The following is a 7,358-nucleotide window of genomic DNA, read 5'->3' as shown; positions in this document are numbered from 1 at the left end:
AAAATCAATGGAAAGTAAATTAATCCGTTCTCAGAGAGCAATGGAAAGGTCAATGTTGGGAATATCTGTAAGAGACAGGAAAAGATTTACTTGAGTGAGAGAGCAGACTAAAGTCAAAGATATTATAGAAGTAAAAAAAGAACAGAAATGGAGGTGGGCTGGCCCTATATCAAGAATAAGGGATAACCGATGGAGCAAGAGGCTGACTGACTGTACATCAAGAAACTGTATGCATAGCAGAAAACGGCCAGACAGGAGATGGAGAGATGAGATATAGAACTTTGCAGGGAAAATGTGGCAAAGATTGGCTCAGTCAAGGAATTCGTTGAAAAGGTTGGGGGAGGCCTTTGTTCAGCAGTGGACTAGTTATGGCTGATGATTATATATATATATATATATATATATATATATATATATATATATATATATATATATATATATATATATATATATATATATATATATATATATATATATAAAGCATGTTTCACGGGAGAAAAGAATTTGCCGTTCGGCAACCCTCTTCCAAACCGTCCGATTTCGTGCATTCTTGTTATCAGTAGTTAAATAATATACAGTGATGTTAAAGACAGCAGCCTTCATTGAAAAAGAATAGAATAAAATTTATTTAGCTTTTTTAAACACACACATAAATATAACATAAGTGTTAGCAGTCAGCTGATGAAATAAACAAAAGCTAGGCATACACATTTCAATTTCATGGGGTGCCAGACAGTTGTCATGTGCATAATAAAGTAGTGCCGAACTTATTGAAAAATGACACAGATGTCTCCCTGTATCATGAACTTACATAATACATTAAGAGAAGGTAGACATAACCTTTTATAGTATTTTTGAAATAATTACTGAGAATGAAACGTTGACACAGATGATAATAATGATGTTGGTGCTCCGGTGTTGCGCAGATGACAGATTGCAGCAAGAAACACGAGTCCATCTAACTGACTCAACATTGCTCGCACATAATCACACATACACTAGGCCTATGCTCCCTACAGCCTTGCAAATTGTAAGTAATGATGTTACATGGTTCACCGATGCTTACTGTAAGTATGATATTTTATACAGTTCTTAACCCCTCCGTGGCCGCCGGTGTCGAGTGACGTTTAGCCGAGAAATGGCCACAGGCATCATTTGAGCGCGGCCAATAAAAAACGGCGAAAATTTTGAAGAAGTGAACGAAAGTTTTGAACGTCTTCAGACTAACCTACCCGACACTCCCATGCACCCACACGCCAGTACACCGAGACTTCCGTGATGAGTGGACGTCCAAGTTCCGCCTCCCTCCCGCCCCTACCCCCACCCAACTCCGCCCTCTCCGGCCCCATAGGCCGCTCACCATCCCCAAGATCAGGGCGAAGCTGTTTCTTCATGGGGGGGGGGTCTAACCTGGAGGTGGAGAGTATGGTGGAGGGCAGTGACGAGAGTGGTGATGAGAGGTATTGCTCTCCTACTACCGAGAAGGACGACAGCATCTCCTCAGAGAGTGAGGAGAAGCCACCACCACCTCGCCGTACAGCACCACCACCACCGAAGAGGGGACGGACGGTGGTGAAGTGGCTCTTCACTGAGGGCTACGAGGGGGATGAAGGGAAGGCTGAGTGCAGGTGCACTCATCCCGCACTGCCTCGCCGCCGCACGCACCACTCACCTCACCACCACCCAGCATGCCTCATCTCTCGCACCATCTCACCACTTCCTATCACTTCACGGGCAGTGCAGTGTATATAGTGTATATTACTTAGTGTAGTGTTACGAAGTAAGATATAGACGTGTAAGATAGTGGTAGTGTGTAAAGTAGATTATGTTTTGTAAGTGACGTTTGTACAAAGACTGTGTTTCCCAGACAATGACTTATCTGTATTGACTTTCTACCTGCTGGGGGGGGGGAGGGGGAAGAAATGGGTAAAAGTTCGCCTGGACTGACTCTTGTCATCGTATCATGCACTTGAGTAATTATTCTGCTCAGTATTTATTTCTCAGATGCCAACCCCCATGTATTTCCTTATATCTTGACCCTGTGAAGTGTAGGCGGACATACAGCTTTACCCGTTTTCCTTACCCAGACAGAAAATATCATACTTTCCCACACTCACGATACACATACAGCAACATATATTGCGAAAATAACAATGTAAAATGATAGAGAAACATAAACGTGTTATTACAGGAAAAATACATTTTTCCCGTCTGTATACGTATTTATTTCTGCTTTGTCTCTCTGTTCCTAATAATCTGATTTATTCATACTTTTGAACCTGCATTACGATCCTATATATTGCGACAATAGCAAAGTAAAATGATCGAGTAACCTATACGTGTTGTTACGGGAAAAATACGTATTTTCCCGTCTGTATACGTATTTATTTCTGCTTTGTCTCTCTGTTCGTAATAATTTGACTTATAATTTTGAACCTGCGTTACGAGTCTGTTTTTAGTCATGCAGGTGGTGTGGAAGCAGCTAAATGCGCCTTTAACTCAAGAGTTGCTATTGATCGCCAGCTAATTCATTATGGAAGTCGGGCTACTCATGCAGAGACCACAGAAATCGCATATCTTTAAAAATATCTCCCGTGATATTTAATGATATACCGTACGTAAGTTCTTCATGATATTATTCTATAGCAGTTATACTAATTTCCTAGATATGCTTGCGGTAAATGCAGGAAAACGTTACTATAGAAACCGTGAAAGCACACCGAGTGTGACAGCATTCATCACATATTTACAAGTCTCTAGGTGCACATTTTGTCTGAAACCCATATAATTTAGCTTTCTAAAAGAACAATGCTTCATCTCCAAAATGCTGAGGAAAATCTACAAAGTTTTTCATATGAAAATTGTATAATGTTTAAAGCCGAACTCCTGCAGAGACGAGACCGCCGGCCGAAATCCGACAATGCCGAGGGCTCCAAAATACCGTACAGAAACTCAAAACAACACCCAGTGTTGTACCTTGAACAGGGTATTCCTCAAGACTTCAGGAAATACTTCAGTCTAGGCACTGTCCATTTTTCTCTGCAACAGTTTTCCATGATCTTTGTACGGCAGGTCCACCGGGGCAGCAGACACACGTGAGTTTGTTATTGTTTGTGATCGTAATGTACGATCTTCAAACGCGTCAAGCTAATAATTCGTAACGAAGAATCGTCACATGTTTCTCATAACACTATTTATTTTTGTTTTGATGGACAAATACATGAATTGGATGTTAAATAAAGCTTATCAATACTTAAGGAAGGAAAGAATAATAACCGTCCCCAAACTGAGATGGTAGACTCAGCCGGGTCAGCCCACCATTTCTTTATTTTCCTTGACTATAATACAGCCTCTCTTCCTTGTAGCAGTGACTAAAATAATGTTGTTAAATTTCTCCCTTTCTTTTAGTGACACAGAGGTCATATATATGAACGGAGTTTAGTAGACCGACTTTAATGTCGAAAATTAAATAATCTGGCGAAGAGTGGCAGTTTTTCCATGGTTAGTGACATCGGGAATTGGAGATGACAAGGTGCTAATCCACCCGACCCTCCACTTTCATCCCCCACGGGAGAGCCTACCCTCGGAGTGTAAAGGACCAAACTGAAACTTAACAAATTAATCACAGTGGTCTGGCCTAAATTCGATCCTGAGCCCTTGTGCATGATACACGCGCACATTACAACTAAGCCAAAGAAAGGATCCCCACTCTGCTTACAGGCAACACGGGCTTTTATACACCCCATTACATCACTTTTCTCCCCCTGGTGATTAATTTGGTCAGTTTCGAACACACGTGGTAGCGCAGCACACTGGAGGCCACCATTTGGGGGAGCCCATGAACCACACAGACAGCTCACCCTCAGGATGTAAGATTTAAGATACTGTGAACACCATCATGACCCTTTAAGCCCTGCCTCACATTCCACCGCTGCCACCAATGTAAAGGACCAAACTGAAACTTAACAAGTTAATCACAGTGGTGTGGCCGGGATTTGAATTCAGACCCTCGTGCCTCGTACGTGCACACGTAACCACTGAGCCAAAGAGAGGAACCCCACTCTGCCTACAGGCAACGCCAGCTTTTATACACCCCATTACAGGGGGACAGGCAGTTTTCTCATTAAGGACTAAATATTCAACCCTTTCACTCCGTCTTCCAACCATACAGACAACGATACATGCAAAATAACTCGAAACTACCATAAACATCATTCATTCATTTCATTCATTGCCAGACGCCATGTATCCCAAACGGGGTGGCCAAGGGCTTAGAGATAATTGTTTTACAGGGAGGGGCACTTAATCCTCCACCAACCCCACTTGACACGTAGGGACAACGTTATGCCAGCAGCATCTGGTGTTCCCAGGCGGTCACCCATCCAAGTACTAACCAGACCCAACGTTGCTTAACTTCGCTGATCGGACGGGAAGCGGTGTACTCAACGTGGCATGACTGTTGGCATACCATAAACATATTTTATATAAAAAAAAAATTGAAAAAATATTCATAATTTTGGGGGGAGGCAATCCTGACATATCATGTACTGAAATCATTCGATATCATCATATCTATTATACACGCAACATTTCAGCACCATTAACATTGTTTGGGGGGGTAAAAATAGTGATGACAACATGTGTGCTGTTGCGGCATGGCAGCACATTGCTGCAGCGGATATCCGTTGCTGATGTTTCTGCAACTTATGCACTCCATTGCAAGCCACAGAATGGGTGTAGGAAGCTGGGATTTGCACTGTTAGGTGCATATGAACTTCAATATGGCAAGGGAAAATATCAATTTTCGAAACTTCAGAAAATGGCCCCAGCATCGGCCAGGGGTACACGTAAAATTCTGGACATACGGCCACGGAAGGGTTAAGTATATATTGTAATTCTATTCAGGATCAGTGATTTTACACACTAAGCATACTCAGGAAGTAAGCTTCTTTATTGCAGTAATACATTTACATTCTATTGGTATATCAAATAGTTCTTAAGTATATATATAGTAAGCATATCTAAGTAGGATCAGAGTTATTTTATAAGGTGAGTACAGTTGGCTATACAGGAGTTAAGCTGTTTTGCAGTAATGCGTATTATTTTTGTAACAAACATAATTTTTTCAACATTTCTGCAATTTTCTCATTCAAAACTATACATAATTTTATATGAAACATACCAGTTACAAACAAAAATTACGTCTTTAAATTTTAAAATATATATACACAGATGTCAGTGGTTAAAGGAGCATTGTTTGCAAGGGTGGAACTTGAGACACCTTTGTCGGAGTCTCAGGCCGCTCCACCTTGGTGCTCGGCAAGAAAGTAACAGGGAAAAAAAGTAACAGACAGACTGTAAGATTTTGCTCCAATAAAAAGTAAACTGAAACTAAGGGGTTATGTTAAGTTGCTACATTACAGTTTTCTTTTGAAACTATTTGTTAACAGGGATGCATGGGAGAGAGGTCTGACCGCCAGCCTGGAAATATAGCAGCGGGTGGACCCCGGCGAGCTCTCAGTGAGACGGACAGCATCCAGCTGCAGAGAGGAGTGGTCACTGGGAGTACACTTCTTACATCTACGGCTGGACCAGGACTCATGGTACCCCGAGGTCACAGTGAGGCTGACAGTACCGACCAGCTAAAAGGAGGTGGCAGTGTATGTACTGGGAGTATAGCTACGGGCGAACCAACAAAACCAGGACACCAAGCTAACAATGAGGCTGACGGCATTAACCCCTATCCGCCTGCTGACGTGTATGCACGACAGGATTCAGGGCGTGGAGGGCTGCCGGTTGACTTGATATATCGCACTCACCTTCCTATTACTGTTTAAGCGCGGACCAATTTTCTGTTGTACCTACGGGGTAGGTAGGACCCCCAGGTACCCTGCGGTTGCGCTGTTCAGTTTGTACTCGGCAGTGGTAGCGAGAGGAGCCATGTCATCTTCTTTGACACGTCCGATTCTGTCCCACCGCATGAAGGGCCAATTGCCTCATCAATCCCCGCGAAAGTTCAGCCCTTATTGCCAGGTAAAGGGCTTAGTGATAGTGCCATAGGACGTGCCCTTGACGATACTGTCTCCTCTCGTATATTCAGCACGAGTACGTCCTCTGAGGAGAAAAAAAAGCTACCACTTGGAGAGTGAGCTCTCTCGCCCTCCAACCCCTACTCGCTCTCCGACGCCAGAGAGGGCTCTCCGACTTCTCCAGGAGGAAGGGACAGTCCACGAGAGTGATGATTTCGGCGATGAGGAGGTGCAAGATGACCCAGGACATCGGGAAAGTGACGCGGACCTGGCGGTCATCTGCGGAAAAAAACGCCGCAGAGCCGTTTCCCCCACACTCTCGCCGCCTGCATGCGCTTCCCCACACCTCAGCCTACCACTTCAAGGGCAGAATCTCCACAACCAGGCCCTTCGTGGTATGAGTACTGAGCAGGTGTGTGGGGAAGTGTAAATAGTGTACAGCAGTGCAGAAGTTTTTGTATTTTCATAAATGAGTGAAATGTGTGATATTGTAGGTGAATTATAGAAAGTGCTAAGATATAGCCTAAGTCTTTTATAAGTTCTACAAGTGCTTATAAGTGATTTATAGTAAGTGCAGTACAGGAGTTGATACTGTTTATTGGATATTGGTTAGAAAATTATTGGATATACCTTGAGTTTGCCTACTGTACCTGTTACCTGAAAGAAAACCACTTGTGAGCGGCCACAATGAACAATACCTGCTTCGGTATACCTAAATTATTTCACTCAATACTCAGGGGGATTGTGCCAAATATGAGCATCAGTGTATCTGTGATGTGAAGTACAAATAATGTTAGTTGTGTGAAACATTTATATGATTTTCACTATAACCCTGATTAGTAAAAAGCAGTCTGATTTACAGTACAGATAATTACATCATACTCTACAATAATGCGTGAAAGAGCAACAGCATTTACTTGTCAAAGTGCAATTATCCGTAATCGTGATGTAAAGTGCATTTCTAAGTGTCTTAGTAAAGGAGAAATATGATTTTTTACGGAAGAAGTGAGTACAGAAAAACGACGAGATAATTCTTTTCCCACACACCTACGGGGCTTAGTGGCATGGTGGTGTGGACGGTAAATCCTTGGGTGAGCCACATGAACCGGGTGAGGACTCATTTTCACGGTGGTGAGTAAGGATGAGTAGAAAAAACGAGTGGAATATTCCGCATTCCAAGGACGCACGGGCAGTGTTACAATCACCACTCCAATCAGTGCTGCCAACGCTAGCCGGCTGGGCCAATGCCATGGCCAGTGGCCCGGGCTTGGAGCCGCGCGCCAAAACGTGAAAAACCACTCGTCTTCAACTCATCCTTACTCATCGACG

At 43.1% G+C, this 7,358-nt stretch overlaps 1 non-coding gene across 1 annotated transcript; it reads right to left on the bottom strand.

The window, feature by feature from the left end:
• Window positions 1–4,345: 4,345 nt before the first annotated feature.
• On the bottom strand, window positions 4,346–4,464 carry LOC145391992 (5S ribosomal RNA). The gene has a single exon (XR_013895933.1). It is a non-coding gene; the product is annotated as a 5S ribosomal RNA (ribosomal RNA).
• Window positions 4,465–7,358: the final 2,894 nt, after the last annotated feature.

Source organism: Coenobita brevimanus, chromosome 20, assembly GCF_032717465.1.
Source record: "Coenobita brevimanus isolate Jiangsu-jjx chromosome 20, ASM3271746v2, whole genome shotgun sequence".
Lineage (NCBI taxonomy): Eukaryota > Metazoa > Arthropoda > Malacostraca > Decapoda > Coenobitidae > Coenobita > Coenobita brevimanus.
The sequence above is the reverse complement of the archived record's forward strand: the minus strand, read 5'-3'. Positions and strand labels throughout refer to the sequence as shown.